Below are 17,671 nucleotides of genomic sequence, written 5' to 3'. Positions count from 1 at the left end.
GTTATCTGAGAAGAGAGAACCACCGTTGAAGATATGCTTTCCTATTATTCAACATTAGGAACATTTGTAGCTTTTTGTCTTTGTTAATGATTGATGTGAGAGGTTCCATATCTCACAGAGGAAGGTCCTGAGGTCTATAAGGAAACAGGCTCGGCCAGTCCTGGGGAGCAAGCCAGTAAACAGTACTTCTCCCTGACATCTGTTCCAGTTCCTGCCACCAGGTTCCTGCTTGCAGCTCCTACCTCAACTCGCTTTGACATTAGATTATAATATGAAAGTGTAACTTCCTTCCCCAAGTTGCTTGGGATCACGGTTTTAATCATAGCAATAGACAGTAATTGAAATCTCATGATGTTGCTACTGCAATGTATTTATTCGGACAGTAAGAATAATGGGAGCCCAACATGTAAAAACAGTGAATAGCAATTATTCATATTTACACTCACATTGTCATTCTTTTTAGAAAAAAAAATGAGTTAAAATACTGTTGTTTTTAGCATCATTTCTTATTAACAAAAAGTAAATTAAATACATTTTCTTACTGTTTATATGTCAACATGAAATGGCTTTGAATGCACAGAAGTTCCATCTGCCTTGTATCCCAGTCATGAGTATGTATTTTAGTAGATAATATCTGACCACCCTAGAGTAATGCTTATTCTATAGGGATGATCATCTGAAGAAACAAAACAAAAGTCTCTATATATTTAAAGATGTTGAAATACAGAATATTACATTCCAAGATCTACAAAGTCCTCAAAGATCAAGGTAAATAGAAATCTGTATGTCTTTCTCACCGTCAGAAAGCTAATAACTGGACGATGAAACACTTGCGGTAAGTACACAATAGCATACAATAGAAGTTTCTTCTAAAGCATTATGGCTACATTTGTGTGAAAAGCTCTTTTTAGCAAACCTTCCAGAAAATTCGCCCAGTACTTTTCAGCCTTCGGAAAAAACTTGTTCTTCCTACAGCTCACCCCGGAGACTCATCAATTCAGCAGTCAGGCTGAATCATTTATTAGATTAGTGGCCTAGAGAGAAATGCCCAGTGTGAGTCAGAGAGAACTGTAAGTTGCCTGCAGGTTCTTTGAAGCTGAGCTCTGGCCAAGTAGGAGGGCCAGGACAAAGGGGACAGAAGCAGAGGGCAAAGTTAAATTCCTCAATTCATTACACTTTTAATGTTAAGGACCGGAGAACCACTCTCTTGCTTTTTTCATTAGTGTTAGGGCTCATCTGAAGTGATATTTCTGTCTGCCACTTAGGCTATGGGTCCCAAGTAAAGGAATTAACTCAGTAGATGACTGGAACAACTTCTCAACTCCTCCAGGTGGATCTACCCTAGGACAAGAGTAAGGTTCTCTCTGGTTTCACCTGTTTTCTCATAACTCCAGGGTAAAATTTATACTATGTTTAATGAATGCTTACCTGGATCTATATTTTCAATTTTTTTAATCTGAGAATTAGAATCTCTTCCTGAAAGTGACCTCAGAATTAATTAGTTTTTTATTGAGCCAATACAAAGTACAATGGAAAAAACACGTGATAGACAATAGAGAATCCAGAATTGAAATGACTCAGAAATTATGTATTTGAAAGCACTTAAAAGATGTCCATTTCCCAGATTGAAAGAGAAAAGCAAAGGATGGTACAATTTTGACAAAATGTCCTTTTATTTAATAGATGGGAAATATATGTGGAAATCACATTCTACAGGCAATTTTTAAAAATTAATAAAGTGGCCTCTCTTTTAGGCTTTATATGGACATGGATTCTATCTGTCAAGAAAAGAAGGTAAAATTTCGTTTTCTAGATTCAGCCTTCTACCCTACTACCATGTATTACTAACTGGTGAGTTTATCTGTTTCATTTTTTGTTTTTTATTTGCTTGTTTGTTTTTGTTTTGTTTAAAGCACATTTTATAGTGGAATTTCCTTTTGAAGAAACACAGAGATTAAATTTGAATAAATTTAATCAGGACTTACAGATCCATTCCCAAATGCAGAGAGGTTTTTGTGGTATTTTGAAATTATTTGCTAGTGATTTTAATTATGTATTTTAGTTATTTGTGTGAATGAAAAGCTCATCATTCAACTCCCAGATGCTTTCTGCATCCTTTAAAAGAGAGCATGAGAGCATCATCTCTAAATAGGAGTTATCTTTAGCTACCTGAGATTGATAGCTCTCACCCCACCAAACCACATGCCCGGATGGTGCTTCCTTGTTGGTTCCCCACCCACACACACACACATACACATGAGATGGTGCATCCTCAGTACCATTCCCCTTAGTTTCCTCTAAGGTCCATGTATGGTCAGTCCAGCCTAAAGCTTGGATCCACTTTTCCAAGGTGTTTATCTTTGTTCTGTAGACTTGTTTAGCATTCACACTACATTGACTACACCACTAGTTGTCAAAAACCGGCACTGTGCCCCAACACCTTTGACTGTATTAAAATCAGCAGAGACAGAATAGATGTAAAAAGGTTTAGCAATCCGCTGCCCCCGTAACCTCACCCAGTTCAATAAGACTAGAGGTTTTACTGTAGAACAGTAATACCTTTACATGAAATGAGGACTGAGTTCCCTCTTATCAGTCAGATTCGTTTATTCGACATCTGGAGAACATTATTCATGTAAACTCCAAGCCAGTTTATGGGAGTGACTACTGGGAACAGTGGTTCACTTTTCCTGAGGGATTTTGGTTGCTAACATGGTCTTTGGAATGTGTCAGATAGGAAAGTTGAATTTTCAGAACCATGGATGCTATACTTGAGGAATGAGATCATTCCTCTGCTACCACAAATTTCAAAATGCTTATGATATCTGATAGTGTACATAGTTTAAAATCTCAGTATGATATTGGAAGCGATGGAGCCATCTGCAATGACTGTGCAAATGCAGGAGGAGAGTCAAGGAAATTATGAGTGTGACCTTGATCCCAGAGTTGTGGGCCTGGATAAATATTCGGTTGTACCTAATCACCAATGGGCTGGTGATTCTCCTTCCACCACACTGTCTAGAGCATTGAGATATTGCTTTTATTCATACCATACGTTGGCTCTTTCTAAAACTGAGCTTTGCGAAGGCTAAAAATGCTATGTAAAGATACTTCATTTAGACTAAGCCAGTAAAGAATGTCTTTCTAGGTCAAGACTGACAATAAAGACTATTTTCCGTGTTGTGGATGACTATTTTGTTATACAATTTACTTTTCTCCAAACTCAACAGCAGAAATGCATACCCGAGGGAATGCAAAATGAGTTGTACAAGTGGCAGCAGCTACCCCCTCCTTTCTTGACTGAATAACTTCTCTTGGTTCTGTGATCTTGAAATTATGTAGAGATGGAACTACATTAAAATGATTTCTTTATCTTTTCTTAAGACACATGTGCTATGTGTGTGTGTGTGTTTGTGTTTGTGTTTGTATATGTGTATGTGTGTGTGTTTGTGTTTGTGTATGTGTGTGTGTTTGTGTTTGTGTGTGTGTTTGCGTGTGTGCGTGTGAGCACGTGCACACATGTGTTCACTGAGGATTTATAGCACAAGTCTCATTGCAACAGGAAATACAGACAAATATAACTAGAAGCCATAATCAAGTATTTCCTCAAGCAAAAGTTCATCACTTAGTCAGTTAAGATATTTTTCTTTAATTAAAAGAAAACTGATCTTTTCCTAAAGAGATCTCAGATAAGATATGTGGTAGACATTCTGTTTGATGGGAGGCTGTTGACAGCCATTCATATCTGAGGACCCCAGTGTTCTGCTCTGTCATGACATTTTATAGAAAGCTCTAGAGTTACTGAAAGTAAGTACAGATGTTCTCAGTTTTCTTGCTTTACCCTTAAAAGGTTCCCCGTGGCCACAACATCAGACACATTTTTGTATAATAGCCTAATGAAATAAGAAAACTTTTACAGCAGGGTTAGTGATGAGAAGACAAAGGTTTTAGTCACTAGTGTTGCTTTGGCTTAAATCATGAACCATTTAAGAACATGATGGAATCTGTCTTAGAGTTTAAACATTTATGTTCTTTTTTAAATACAACAAATACCTAGAGAAAAATACCTATGCTACTACATCATAAAAAGTATTACTGGCTTTCTTGTCATTGTTAAATATAAATGACAGGAGAAAGAGAGCAAAAACAATCATCTAATTATGATGTGCCGTTAACCAATGGATGTGTGTCACATAAGCAATCTGTGTCATTTGATATCAAATCAAGAGCTCTTCAAAGTGGCCATCACTGCAGATCAGAGTCAGAGATGGCTCTGAACGGCCTGCTTTCTTATAGATAATCTCATTACACACTAGTCTGACCCAGCCTGAGTCTCTACTGCTCATTTGTATGTAGAGTTCTTCACAATGTAATTGGGTGGTTCCTGAGTTAATGAACCAAGATTGCATTGTGACTGTAAACATTCATATTAAGGATTGCAATACTCTTGGCAGCAGAAAAAATAGTTTTATGTTAGTAAAATGTGTGGGATTCTCTGTGAGGCAACAGAAGAAGTCCAGTTAGATGATTTGAGACTACAGAAATTTTCCATTCAGAAAAATAAGGCAACTCCTATAACCTAAAACATTATTATGACTAGTTTTACCATTTCTACGTATGCCAAATATTACCTCTGTGTCAACAGCACAAATAATAAATTCTGACTGAAACAAATGACGACAACAACAACAAAAAAGGCCTGTGCTATAAAACCTATTTACCCTATTAGAAGTTACAATTGATGAACAGTCTTACTAGCCGCTCTCAGTGTAGTAGAGTAACCTCAAGTAAATTTCAAAGTATTATGGTGAAGTGAAGAGGTCAGTCATTAGGTCTTTGTTTTTAGTTTCAATATAAAAAGCATATATAAAGAAATATAGGAAAGAACAGCATGACAATGGCTACGAGGGGTTTGGATAGAAGAAAAAGTCTAAGGGAAAGGAAAGGGAGGGGAAGGGAGAGGAGGGATGAGAAGAAGAAAAGGGAGATGAGGGGAAGGAAGAGAAGGGAAGGGAAGAACAGAGGGAGGGGGAAGGAGAGGAAGGAGAGGGTAGTGGAGGAAAGAGAGAAGGAAAAAGAGAGAATGAGAGAGAGGTGGGAGGAGGAAGTAAGAGAGAGAGGGAGGACAGGGGGTGGTGTAGGTTGACCCTATGACTTCCTTATCTTTAAAAAAATCCAAAATCAAGTATTGTCAGAGTGTATTCAAGGTGTGGCCATTGGAGGCAGGTATCACATTAGAGTTCAGGAGCCAACGGCTAATGTCCATCCGACACGGAGCTCTGGGTAATTTCTGCACTATTGACTGAGAGCTAGTTTCATACACTTGATTATTATTTTTTTATGAATTTCAATTTCCTCGCACATTCAAAGGAGCTACTAAGTAGTCTAATAAGCTTAAGGGGCAATAAAATAATGCACATAAAGTAATTTAAGAATACTGTATTTCAAATAAAGGGTATTTTCACTGCCTGCCTAGCTACAGCTAGAAACAAGCAAAGAGACAGCAAAATGGCAAAAATCCATCTCAGCAGTAAAGCTATTTAAAGCCGTATTTTAGCATTATAGTTTCAATGATATTAGCCACATGGACAGGGAGGTAACCTTTTCCCCCAATACCTCAACATATGGAAACAAACCAAAAACGAGGACTGACCACTAGATTGGATGGAGTTGAGCAATGTGAAACTCCGTGTCGATATTCAGCATGACCTGAGAACCTTTCCCTCTATGGAGGGTTTCATGTTTAAAACATAAGAACAAAATAAGACATATCGCAGCCTCACCGCAGAGATTCGCGCCAGATACGCTTTCCTTCAGATTTCTCTTTTATTGAGCGAGAGGGGAAGAAAGGAGGTCCAAACCGTGAAGAATGGGACCACAATATTATTCCGTCTTGTAACTGAAAAGAAAAACCCAAATATACAATAGAGAAATGGGGTTAAAAGCCTAGAGTTATTTATTCTAACAAGTATATGTTAATGATTACCAGCTGGAAAGGGGAAAAGGAAACATTCTTACTCTGACTGTCAAAAGAGAAGGATAGCATGTGGAATGGCTCAGAAATGATGCCCCTTGTTATGAAGCAACTTTTCCCTGGGAATGGTCCTCCTGACAGCCGAGCTGTGCAGGTGCTGAATGCGAAGCATTTTCTGCCAGCTCGCTGATGATTTGCATCTTCGCAGCGTATCCTTAAACAACAGCAGAATGGCTTACATTGCCAGTATAACAGGTTTGCAGAGATGTAACTCATGGCTTTTTATGCATGTGTGTAGAACTTTCCAGGAATCCCTCATGTCCTGATGACATCATTATCACTCACTGCGTGACTTTGTTTTTCATTAAGTTACTTATTTATCCATTTTACACCAAAATTGCTGCCCCTACCCCCTTCACACAATCGCTCCTCCCGTCCCCAATTCCCTTCTGCCCTGAGAGGGTTGGGAACCCGCTGGGTATCCTCCCAGCCTGGCACATCAAATCTCCACAAGGTTAGATGCATTCTCTCCCACTGAGGTCAGGAGAAGGCAATCCAGTTAGAAGAACTGTTTCCACAGACCTGCAAAAGCTTTAGGGATAGCCCCCTGCTCCAGTTGTTTGGGGGACTTCAATACCCCAAGCTCACCAATGGACAAAAACTAAACAATGAAGCAATGACACTAAAAGATGGTACAAACCAAGTAGACCTAACAGATAGCTACAGAACCTGAGAATAGACTTTCTCAGCACCTCATGCAACCTTCTTCAAAACTGACCATATAATCAGTCACAAAGCAAGCCTCAACGGTTACTAGATTGAGAAAAAAAAAAAAACCCACATGAATCTTACCAGATCACCATGGATGAACTTCAACAACAAAAGAAAAGAAGAGAGCCCACATACTCATGGAAACTGAACAACTCTCCACTCAATGATTACTTGGTCAAGAAAGAAGAAATTATTTTCTGGAATTTAATGAAAATGAAGACACAACATACCCAAACTTGTGGGACACAATGAAAGCAGTGCTGAGAGGAAAATTCACAGCACTGAGTGCCTTCATTAAAAAGTTGGAGAAATCGAATATTAGCAACTTAACAGCAGCCCTAAAATGTCAATTAGAAACAAAGAGAACAACACACACACACACACACACACACACACACACACACACACACAAACACACAAGGTCAACAAAACCAAAAGCTGGTTCTTTGAGAAAATCAACAAAGATAATCAACAAGATAGATAAACCCTTAGCCAAATTAACTAAAAGGCAGAGAAAGAGAAACAGTATCCAAATTAACAAAATCAGGACCTGAGAAAATTTTAAAAATTCATTAGGTCTTACTTCAAAAACCTGTATCCCCTGCCAAACTGGAAAATCTAAATGAAATAGATGATTTTCTGGACAAATAACACTTACCAAAATTAAATCAAGATCAGGCAAACTATCTAAACAGTGCTATAACCTTTAAGAATTAGAACAATCATTAAAATTTTCCCAACCAAAAAAAAAATCCAGGACCAGATTGGTTTTTGACAAAATCCAGTACTTCTTCATTTCAAAAGTCTTGGAGATAGCATATACCTAAACATAATAAAAGCAATATACAACAAGCCAATAGCCAACAAAAAAATTAAATGAAGAGAAAATTGAAGGAATCCCACTAAAATCAGGGACAAAACAAGGCTGCCATTCTCTCCTATCTATTCAAAATAATACTTGACATTCTAGGCAGAGCAGTAAGACAACAAAAGGAGATCAAGGAGATATAAATAGGAAAGGAAGAAATGATAGTTTACATCAGTGACCCCCCCAAAAAAAAGTCTACAGCTAGTAACTTCAGCAAAGTGTCTGGATACAAAATTAACTCAAAGAAATCAGTACCCCCCCCTTTCATACAAAGAAATTATGGAAACAACACCCTTCACAATAGCCACAAATAATAAAAATATCTCGGTGTATCATTAATCAAGTGAAAGATTTGTATGACAAGAACTTCAAGTCCCTGAAGAAAGAATGACAAAGATATCAGAACATAGAAAGATCTCTCATGCTCATGGAATTAATGTAGTGAACATGGCCACCTTACCAAAGCAATCTAAAGATTCAATGCAGTTCCCATCAACACTCCAACACAATTTTTACAGACCTTAAAAGAGCAAATCCTGAACTTCATATGGAACAAAAATTCAGGATAGCTAAAACAATAGAAGAACTTCTGTAGGAATCACCATTCCTGTCTCAAGCTGTATTACAGAGCAATCGTGATAAAAAACTGTCTGGCATTGGTATAAAAGGCATTTTAAATGCTGAAAGTTAAACTGGAAGGCTTAGATATGGTGTTTATTAATATTTTGAATTTCACATTTAAAATGGAGATAAATGTCAAAATTCTGACAATATTTAATTGTTCTGAAACAACTTTGAGCAACTTTCAGCAAATGTAATTTTCTTAGGAAATGTCTAATCGCTCTGTACAAAGCTGCAAAAATTTCTGCTCAGTTTTCTTCCAGAAAGCTATCCTTTGATTCTGGGAATAGCCAATTTTTTTCTATATTTAACATTCTGGTCATTATTTGTTAATATGAAATATTTTCTATTTTTTGTTCATGTCTTTCTTCAGTTTTTCTTCATTTTAAGAAAATTATACATGCAACTATGTTCTTGTGTCTGATAAAACAAAGACAGGTTATAGCTTAATGTGGAAGGAACATTATAAATTAGCTCTTAGGTATTAAAAAGTTATTTATTATAAGATCCAGACTAGCATCTATCCATTGTATTACTTGATGGAGAAACCAGCAGTTGTTTTATGAAATATACATTTTCATACACTTCCTGCAGAACCATGATGTATTTAATAAACATCATTTAGATTTGCCCAATTTTCATTCTTATTGTCATGAAATTATTTCAGCACCTGTAGTGCTTTCTACATATGGGATCAGACCACAGCTTCAATTTCCTTTGCCAGTGTTACTGAAAACTCACTATTCACGATGCGAAATTTCCTTTCTGAAGACAAAATTCAGGGGATTCTTGTCCTGTCCCCTGAAGGCAAACAAGCCCATGTGGTGTAAATTTATAACACGGTATCTGTTTCTGTTGTGTTGCGAGTGTCCTACAATGGAAGGTTGATCTAATAAAGACACAATACAGACTGTGCAATTTTATTTTTCCTAGTAGGAAATAACGTCAGGAAATAGTTGTGCTGTGTGTGTGAAGGATGCAGAGTCAGAGCCAGAAGGATCTGTGGCCAGAAGTGTTATATATTGAAAAAATCGAAAGATGCAAACACAGCAATTTAGTAACATTGTAGTTTCACAATAGAAATATGAGGAGCAGGAAGCATGGCGTGATCCTTAGCTGTGCAGGGTGTTTAGAAGTCTACAGAATACTTGACATCACGCTATAACTCACTGTTTGCAGAGTGCCTCCAGATATGTGACAAAATTATCTGTCTTCTCCATATCCACACACTCCTGAATACCCCCAAAGGACTACTGCCATATTCCCATCCACACACATAGCCAAACTTTCCCATGGTACCATTGTAACTCCATCTTGTGCTTTATTAATGCCTTTAAAGTAGCCATCTTGTGCTTTATTAATGCCTTTAAAATATGCTTTAAAGCTAACTCAAGTTTGAACTTCAGCTGTGCTGTGTTTATTTCTTTAGATTTCTTTCAATATATAAATCTGTAAACATTCTTGATACAATTTTCATTTACATAGATGAAATGAAAGTTTTTAAGAATATAACAAGGTTTATTGTAAATACATGTACTGTGTAACTATTCCATTATTAAGGCAAGTCTCTGATATCAATAACCTGAAATATTGATGACAGTAGTTGTGTGTATCATCATGTGGGCTTTGAGTCATTCTTCTGTTAACTGACAAGACAGAGCCTGACGTTACAGCACTGAAGAAGCAAGAAGGGTGTCAATTCCTGTTGCAAGCTGCAATCCAAGGAGGTCAGTAAATGAAAACATTAGATGTCCTTCCTGGAAAAGTACAGGTGTGGTGCTAATAACAAAGTAAAATAACCAGAAAAAAGTCAGGAAATTGTAGCTCAAAAAGACTGTCAATTCTGCCAACCTTTATAGATACAAAGTCACAGAACTCCTTTGATGTACACACGGGCTGTAGCACATGACTTCTAGAATTACCTTTATTTGGAGAAGGATCTTCAGCTATTATTGAAGATAATGTTCCAACGCATTTGGTGTATATCTTTAATAGGACCACTTAGACATATAAAAGTGGTGGGAGAGTACATTTCTGGTCCTGGGGCCCTGGAAGGATGCTCAAAGCTAAGCTCTCCATAACACCGAAGGAGCACTTCCTGTGTTGAGGGTTTCAGAATCACGGGATGCTGGATGCAAAATTATAAACTACCATCTGAAATGAGGGCCTTTGATTTTTTTAACATTCCATATCTTGTCTCATATTTAGCTTTTGTTGTTTTTTATTTGTGGAGATTCTTCACTACTGCTAGTCTTTTTCTTTCTTTTCCTTTAGTTTCCTTGGTAGTGTTTTGAGTGATAGGCAAGGCTTGACATATTTTGGGCAAATGCTCTGTTGCTTTGCTTTGTGCTCATCCACTGCCTGACACTGAAATCTTTAGGAGGTAGAACCAGGTGGGAGATACACAGGTATAATGCCCGGAGGCAGATTGTCAGTTTTGGGCATGAAATGATTGGTTTTATCTCCACATGAACTCCCACCCAATTATACAACCTCAGAAACCCGAGCTCAAAGCTGCTGTGTTTGAGAAGTCCTAGACTTTGTGTTTCAAGAGTGCAGCCAACACATTACTTCCTGTATACATGGCATATTTTGTGTGTTTGTTACAGAAACTAAAATCCAGCAGTTAGCTGAGGAGAAAACTTGAGAGTGTCTATCCATGAATCCCTAGGGAAATCCTTGAGAAGAGAGGAACATTCTAGATCTTGACTGTATCACTCTCAATTTCTTGATATTGAGATTGTTATCCTTGGAGAAAAGAAAACCTTTATCTAATATCTGTGTTTGTCCTAGCCTGCCAGGGTTCGGTGGGGACCTAAGGGGGGGGCAAAAAATGGGGGACAGGAGACACGAAGTAGAAGAGCAAGTCGTAGTCTGATCAAGCTCTCAGACTTTATTTCAGGGTAGTGGCTTATAAAGACAAGCAAGCACAAAGGCCACACAGGGTCCAAGACCAATTCATCACCGTCACCACCATCCCATTGTTTTTTTGGTTCCTGAAATTGCAGGTGTACTGATAAGAAGAGATAATTGGCTAGGTTTTCCAGAAACAAAGGCTATATAAGTGGGCTTGGAACATTCCTGAGAACATTCCTGAAACAGAGGGTGTATGGCCAAGTGGGCTTGGCTCCTGGCATGTGTTCTTTATTATATGTACCTATGAATCAACAGTTTTCCAAAGAAAAAGATTAATTCTAAACGAAATACTTAGTTAACTTAGGAAAAATTCTCATACCAAAATGAATATCAAGGAACTAAATACATTCTGTGTAGAGAGCTTATGTAATAGAATAGCTTCATTAATTCAGTCAATTAATTTTCAAATGATCAGGTGCTTATAAGTGTTATATAATGAACATCAATGGTAACTGAGTTTCTTCTGTTTTTGCCGCAATAGACTACAGTAAAGCTTTGTCCTAATTCTAATCACCAGGTAAATTGTTCAAATGGAAGCACATCGAGGCTACTTTTGTAAATGACTTTTTAATGTATGGAAATTTCCTCAACTTGCTATCATTGATTGCTTGTCATTCGGATAATTAGCTCCAGCAGATGACATTGCAAAACCGAGCCTCAACACTGAAACATTTTATCAGAAACCTTCTGTGTTCTCTGCCATGTAGCTGAGGGCACTCATCTAGTGCCATGTCATTCGCCCGCCATGAATAAATTCAGCTTAGCTACCCTCAGACCCCAGGACTCACCAGTGTCTGATTCCCAAAAAGTGAAGAAGAAGAAGAACCAAGGGAGAAAAAGAGTAGAAGAAAAGAAAAAAATCCTGAAGTTGGAATTGGACAATCCAAGATGGCGAGAGGAATTCCCCTCTGAACTGTCTTCTCCTGACAGACAGTAATGAATTGGATGAATGCATAAGCAAGAACAAGCATTAAGAACTTTGGATGCAGAGAGTGGCCTCCCCCAGCACACTGGCAGAGTCTAGCAGATAATCCAATACTAACTCATGTTAGTTTATTTGTTTTGGTTTCGGTTGTCTATGAATACCATCTTGGTTTGTATAAATTATGCAGACATCATATAATTGTTCAGGAATTAAACGGACTGTCAATTCTATAATATTGTATCAGTTCTGTGAACTATTTCTAAGGCTCCAGTTGAGAAGAGAATGCTAATTGTTAGACATGTAAAGAAGAAGCTTCCATGGCCTACAAGGACAGAGCTGACTGACTCTCATTGCCCAGAGAAAGTCCAAAGAATGCCTAGTTACTATGGTGCATAGTAAGCCTGCACCATTATCACAAACACCTGAAATCAATCACCTTATAAGGAAAAAAAAGGTTTATTTCAACCCAGCTTGGAAGAGTTTAGCCTGTGATTGGCTGGCGCTGTTGCTTTAAATCATGGAAAGACACATATCATGACAAAGAGCAGGTAGCAGACCAAAGTCACTCAGCTGCCCTCAGGGATGAAACCACAGAGGATGAAGAAGGGCTAAAAGCTCTCTTTCTCCTGCTGCATTCCAGTACTCCGGCCTCCGTCATTCTTCAGGTCAAGCCTTTACCTGACAGACCTTCAGGGGATTTTTATGATCAAACTTTATGTCACCACAAGCAGAGTACTGACAGTGGCTTAGTGAATATGTCTCCCTGTGTTACACAAAAGACATCAGATCACCCGCATTAAAGGTTGTATGGATGTTGGATAACTACCAGTTTAAGAGACCACCATACTAGATATTTCTTTACTTGCCTACTCTACTCTGAGGAGCCTCTGGAACCGAGCCTTGGAATTCATACTCTCCACTGTATTCCATTGGTGGGGGAATGAGCAGGAACTCAGTAATTTTTCTTGAATGAATGATCTCACTTTATTCAGTCAACATATAACAATATGAATAAGACACTGCTGGACTCACTTCATGAATGACGTAAATTAGATTTACCAAGATTGAATCATTAATCAAAATTTCCAGGTAGAACTAGCCTGTCTCCAAGACCCCAAATGGTTAAAGCAACTTTGAAACTTTTGAGAAGAAAGTAAAGAAAATAATGATTTGTGAATAAATGTTATGTTGTTCTAAGTACACAACTCCTTATCCTTTCTATGTGTCATATGTTGCTATGGTTTCTTTTACCAACTCACCCATCAGTAGGAAATTAGCCATCGACTTAGCAGCTGTATTAATAATGTGTTTGTTATACTCAAGTAAATTATAATTTGATAATAATCTACTTATACCTCCAGTTATATTTTTTATATAAATTTAAATTTTTTTAATTTAGCAGCAGGATCTCACTATGCATTACTGGCTGGCCTGGAACTCTCTATGTAGACCAGGCTGGTCTTGAACTCATAGAGAGTTGCCTGTCTCAGACTCTTATGTGCATGGATTAAAGGGGTATGCCACAACACCTGGAGAGTTCTATTTCTTCACTGCCATCAATTTTGATAGGCAAAAGTGAGAATTAATATATACCTCACATAGTACAGTCACTATATCACAAAACTGGGAGTTGAACATAATGGAATGTTAGACACCAGAAGAAACGTGAATTAATGAACTCCAACTCTGATTGCCATTTGGGAAAGTTGTGATCCAAAGAGCTTTATATTCTAGAGCAAGCCAACGACAGAAAGGAGGATCTGCTATATCTATTAAAATAAATAACAAAACACAAACAAAGAGCTTGGAGCCTCTCAGTTCACCTTGAAGCTCAGTGGTGTGATGGGACATGAACTTCCAATATGCTAGTTAAAAAGCAATATAAATACAAGCATACTTTTTAGCAATGATCGGGTAGTTATGTTTTGATTTATTCCATATATGCAAACTGTCGTTTTTATATTTGACTTAGCTTCTATATTTTAAAAATAGCTTTCTGTTAATGAAAAAAATATTTTTCTCATTTGTGTGATTAAATGGATGAAAACTCTATTTTTCTCGTTTGTGTGATTAAATGGATGAAAACTCTATTTTTCTCATTTGTGTGATTAAGTGGATTTCCTTTCCCCAACCTCCAGTCCCCACAGGCACAAGGACAGGTACAGAGCAGAGTCATTATGAATTCCTCAGTGACAAATGTGAGCACAAGGCTCTTTGATCTTTCCACACCAGCCCCGTGACTGACTATTAGTTAATATAGTTGAAGAAAATAAAGTAAATCAAAGAAAAGCATTTTTAATTAGTGCTTTAACTATGTGATTCATTGTGCCTTCTTAAAGAAAAGTGCTCCCACCAGTAAATGAAAAACTCATTATTTCTAAAAGCTGTTTACTTCTACTTAATGATTTCTTCTAATAGGCAGATAAATTGAACGACAACCTTTGAAACCTATTAGCCTGAACAATTTCACAGGAACCAAAGTTAATGTTGGGCTGTGAGTTGTTGATCAACTAATCTGAAAGTAATGAAATATCAGCCTGCAAAATCTTCCGTTAAAGGGCACACAGCTAGCCTTGAAACAACCGCACAGCCCAGATGAATCTGACTCACATAACAAAGTAACCAATGTATGTTACAAATGAGATCAAGTTAGCCTTCGAGGAAACCTTTCTTAACTCGCATCTATTATTTGTGGTGCTTACAACATTAGTTACATGAGCACAAAGAATATTTGCCAGGAAAATTGGCAGAATTATCATAAACTCTCTGATCATTATTTCTTAATCTGGGAGCCTAACGCGAAGACCTCTTAGCAAAGAGAGGCTGGCTCTTCATTCAAGCACACAATCCCAAGAGCTGGCCACCGACAGAAATACGTTTCTATACACTTAGCAGTGTCAAAGATCCATGTCCTTAATGGCCCTTAAACATGGTAGAGCTTCAGTTGGTTGACACGTAGATTGGAGGTAGTAATTTGACCTGTCTCAAAGGTCTATGGGACATGTACAGTGACACAGGTCAAGCATGGGGATAGTTTATTATGTTTAGTAACCATTGTTGCTATTGTACTTTAGTCCAATAAGATGGAATAAATTTAAAAATCACCAATTGATTTTAATTAAGCATGCCATAATAGGAGATGGACAAGCACAGTGTTCTTGGTATTTAGAGAACCTGGCCCGATTCTTCCTGTGGTTCAGCATGAATAAATTTTGAAAATGAAGTAGAAATATGACTGTCACCTTCAATTTTTCTCCAGCACCCACAAATCATCCAGATATTGAGTCAGATGAGGGCTAATGTATTATGGCTTAAATTTAATTTTCTGAGAGTGCTAGGGTGTTTGTTTATATAAGGCAAAGGGTATTTACTGCATGTGTCTGAATATGCCTTCAATAGCTAGTTTTCCATCACACTTAATTATTCTGAGTCTGCAAAATATGCAAAGCTCTCAAATCCTTTCTCCACATGGACTGGAAGTCTTCTGGTCTTTTAGTACACAAGTGTTCATTTCTTTCATAAGGATTTATGTTGATGCAAAATGAAATGAGGTTGTTCTTTCTGCTCTGGTAAAACAATGAATATATATTGTCCCTCTATACTTGGGACATTCCTCTCCTTCTGCCCCATGATCCAATTTCTTCCTGGGCAGATCCATCATTTGAAATGGTGTCATGTGCATGTCAAACATTTTAGAGTTACAGGGCAATCGCTCACCTCCCCTTGAATCAGTAATTCTGGAGCTCATACCCTTGCTTTCACCATGGTTCTTATCTGAGTCTATCTGGAGGCTCTTTTTCTGGCTTACTCTGAGCCTGCCCTCCATGTTCTAATTCTATTCCATTCTCACTGGCTCCTGTGAGAATCTGTCTCGGAATGTACTCTCAAACCGGCCAAACTATCTTTGTCTCTGTTAGACTGTAACAGTGGCTAGAGAACTATATTTATTTATCTGTGGATATGTGTGTGGATATGTGTACATGCATGTAGATGCACATAGAAACTAGAAGAAGATGTATAATACATCTGGAGTTAAAAGGAACTGGGAGGCTTCTGGCATGGATGTTGGGAACCAAATCGGGACGTTGGCAAGGACAGTGCATGCTCTTAACTGCAGAACCATCCTTCCAGTCACCACTCTCCCAGTCATTGTTGACTCACATGCCCACTAGATCATCCAGTGATCATTTAAAATAGGTCAAAATTTTCAAAACACGATAACTACATGATCAATAGATATACAAAAGTCTATTCAACATAACTAATCATCATGACGACAAAATTTAAAGCTACAAAGATATCAGTCAACTCCAAAAAGAAAACTATGACAAAATGATTAAAGATACAATCAATGACAGGACAGAAGATAGAGGGGAAGATTTCTCCAGTGTCGCTGTTAGTGCGCATTATAGGACTGTCATCATGAACATTAGTATGAATGTTCAGCACAAAAATAAAAGAATAAGACTATCACATGAGGCAATAATCCATTACAAATTCATATTCGAAGAAAATGTAATCAGCATGTTCAAGATCATGCAAATCTAGTTACCCATAGTTACTAATTAATGGAAATAACCCAAATGTCTATAAGACAATGAATTATAACACACAGCATATGTACACAGTGGAATATTATACAGGAATGAAAAGGAATGGAGTCAGCCTTTGGAGCATGAGAGCTTTATAAAATAAGTCAGACCCAGATAAACACCCTGATTTCAGTGAAGCTGAATCTCACAAAATGTAAACTGACTTCATAGAATTTGTAAGTGAAATGGGTGCTTTACAAAATGATGTGAAGTTAGGCACTAATTTCCTGTTAGACAAGAGCAACAAGTTCCTATGAACTTCTGGTATAGGATGATTAGAGTTGACACTAATTTGTTGTATATTTCAAAAAGCTAGAAATAGGATTGTGAAAGATTTACCATAAAGAAGAGTTGAATATTTGAGGACATAGTTATATTTAACCTAATTTATATATTGCACAATAAAGAAGTGTATAGAATCATGACAGTACTCAATTATTTTTAACAATTTTTATGAATCACTTAAAATAAATTTTGCCTTAAAAAAATGAAGGAATGTGGTGGCAGCGTCCTGTACTTCAGAAGAGTTTCTGATCTCCACATAAACACATAGAGAAAAGCACAAGGTTGTTAAGAAAAAGAAAATCTCATGGGGTTGGGGATTTAACTCAGTGGTAGAGCGCTTGCCTAGCAAGTGCAAGTCCCTGGGTTCGGTCCCCAGTTCCGAAAAAAAAAAAAAGAAAAGAAAAAGAAAAAGAAAATCTCATCACTAGACTGAACCAAGGAGTAAACAAAGGCCAAGTGGAACGATTAGTTTTGACTGTCAACACGACAGTATTTAGAATTATCTAGAGCATAATTCTCTATACACTGTATGTATGTCTCTGAAGATGTTCTAGAAAAGGAAGTGGAACGTGGGTGGCATCATCCTATGCACTGCTATTCCTTTTCTCTTCCTGGCCAGGCATGCAGTATACGCAGCTGCCTCTTGCTCCCGACTCCCCAACAAGTGCAGCTCTCAAAACAGTACCTCCTGCACCGTGGATCGTAGTTTGGAAATGTTA

At 37.6% G+C, this 17,671-nt stretch overlaps 1 pseudogene; it reads right to left on the bottom strand.

Moving 5' to 3' along the window:
* LOC116895814 overlaps nucleotides 1-17,671 on the bottom strand; it is a 41,149-nt pseudogene that overhangs the window by 10,971 nt on the left and 12,507 nt on the right.

This window comes from Rattus rattus, chromosome 3 (assembly GCF_011064425.1).
Source record: "Rattus rattus isolate New Zealand chromosome 3, Rrattus_CSIRO_v1, whole genome shotgun sequence".
In the NCBI taxonomy this organism is placed as follows: domain Eukaryota; kingdom Metazoa; phylum Chordata; class Mammalia; order Rodentia; family Muridae; genus Rattus; species Rattus rattus.
The sequence above is the reverse complement of the archived record's forward strand: the minus strand, read 5'-3'. Positions and strand labels throughout refer to the sequence as shown.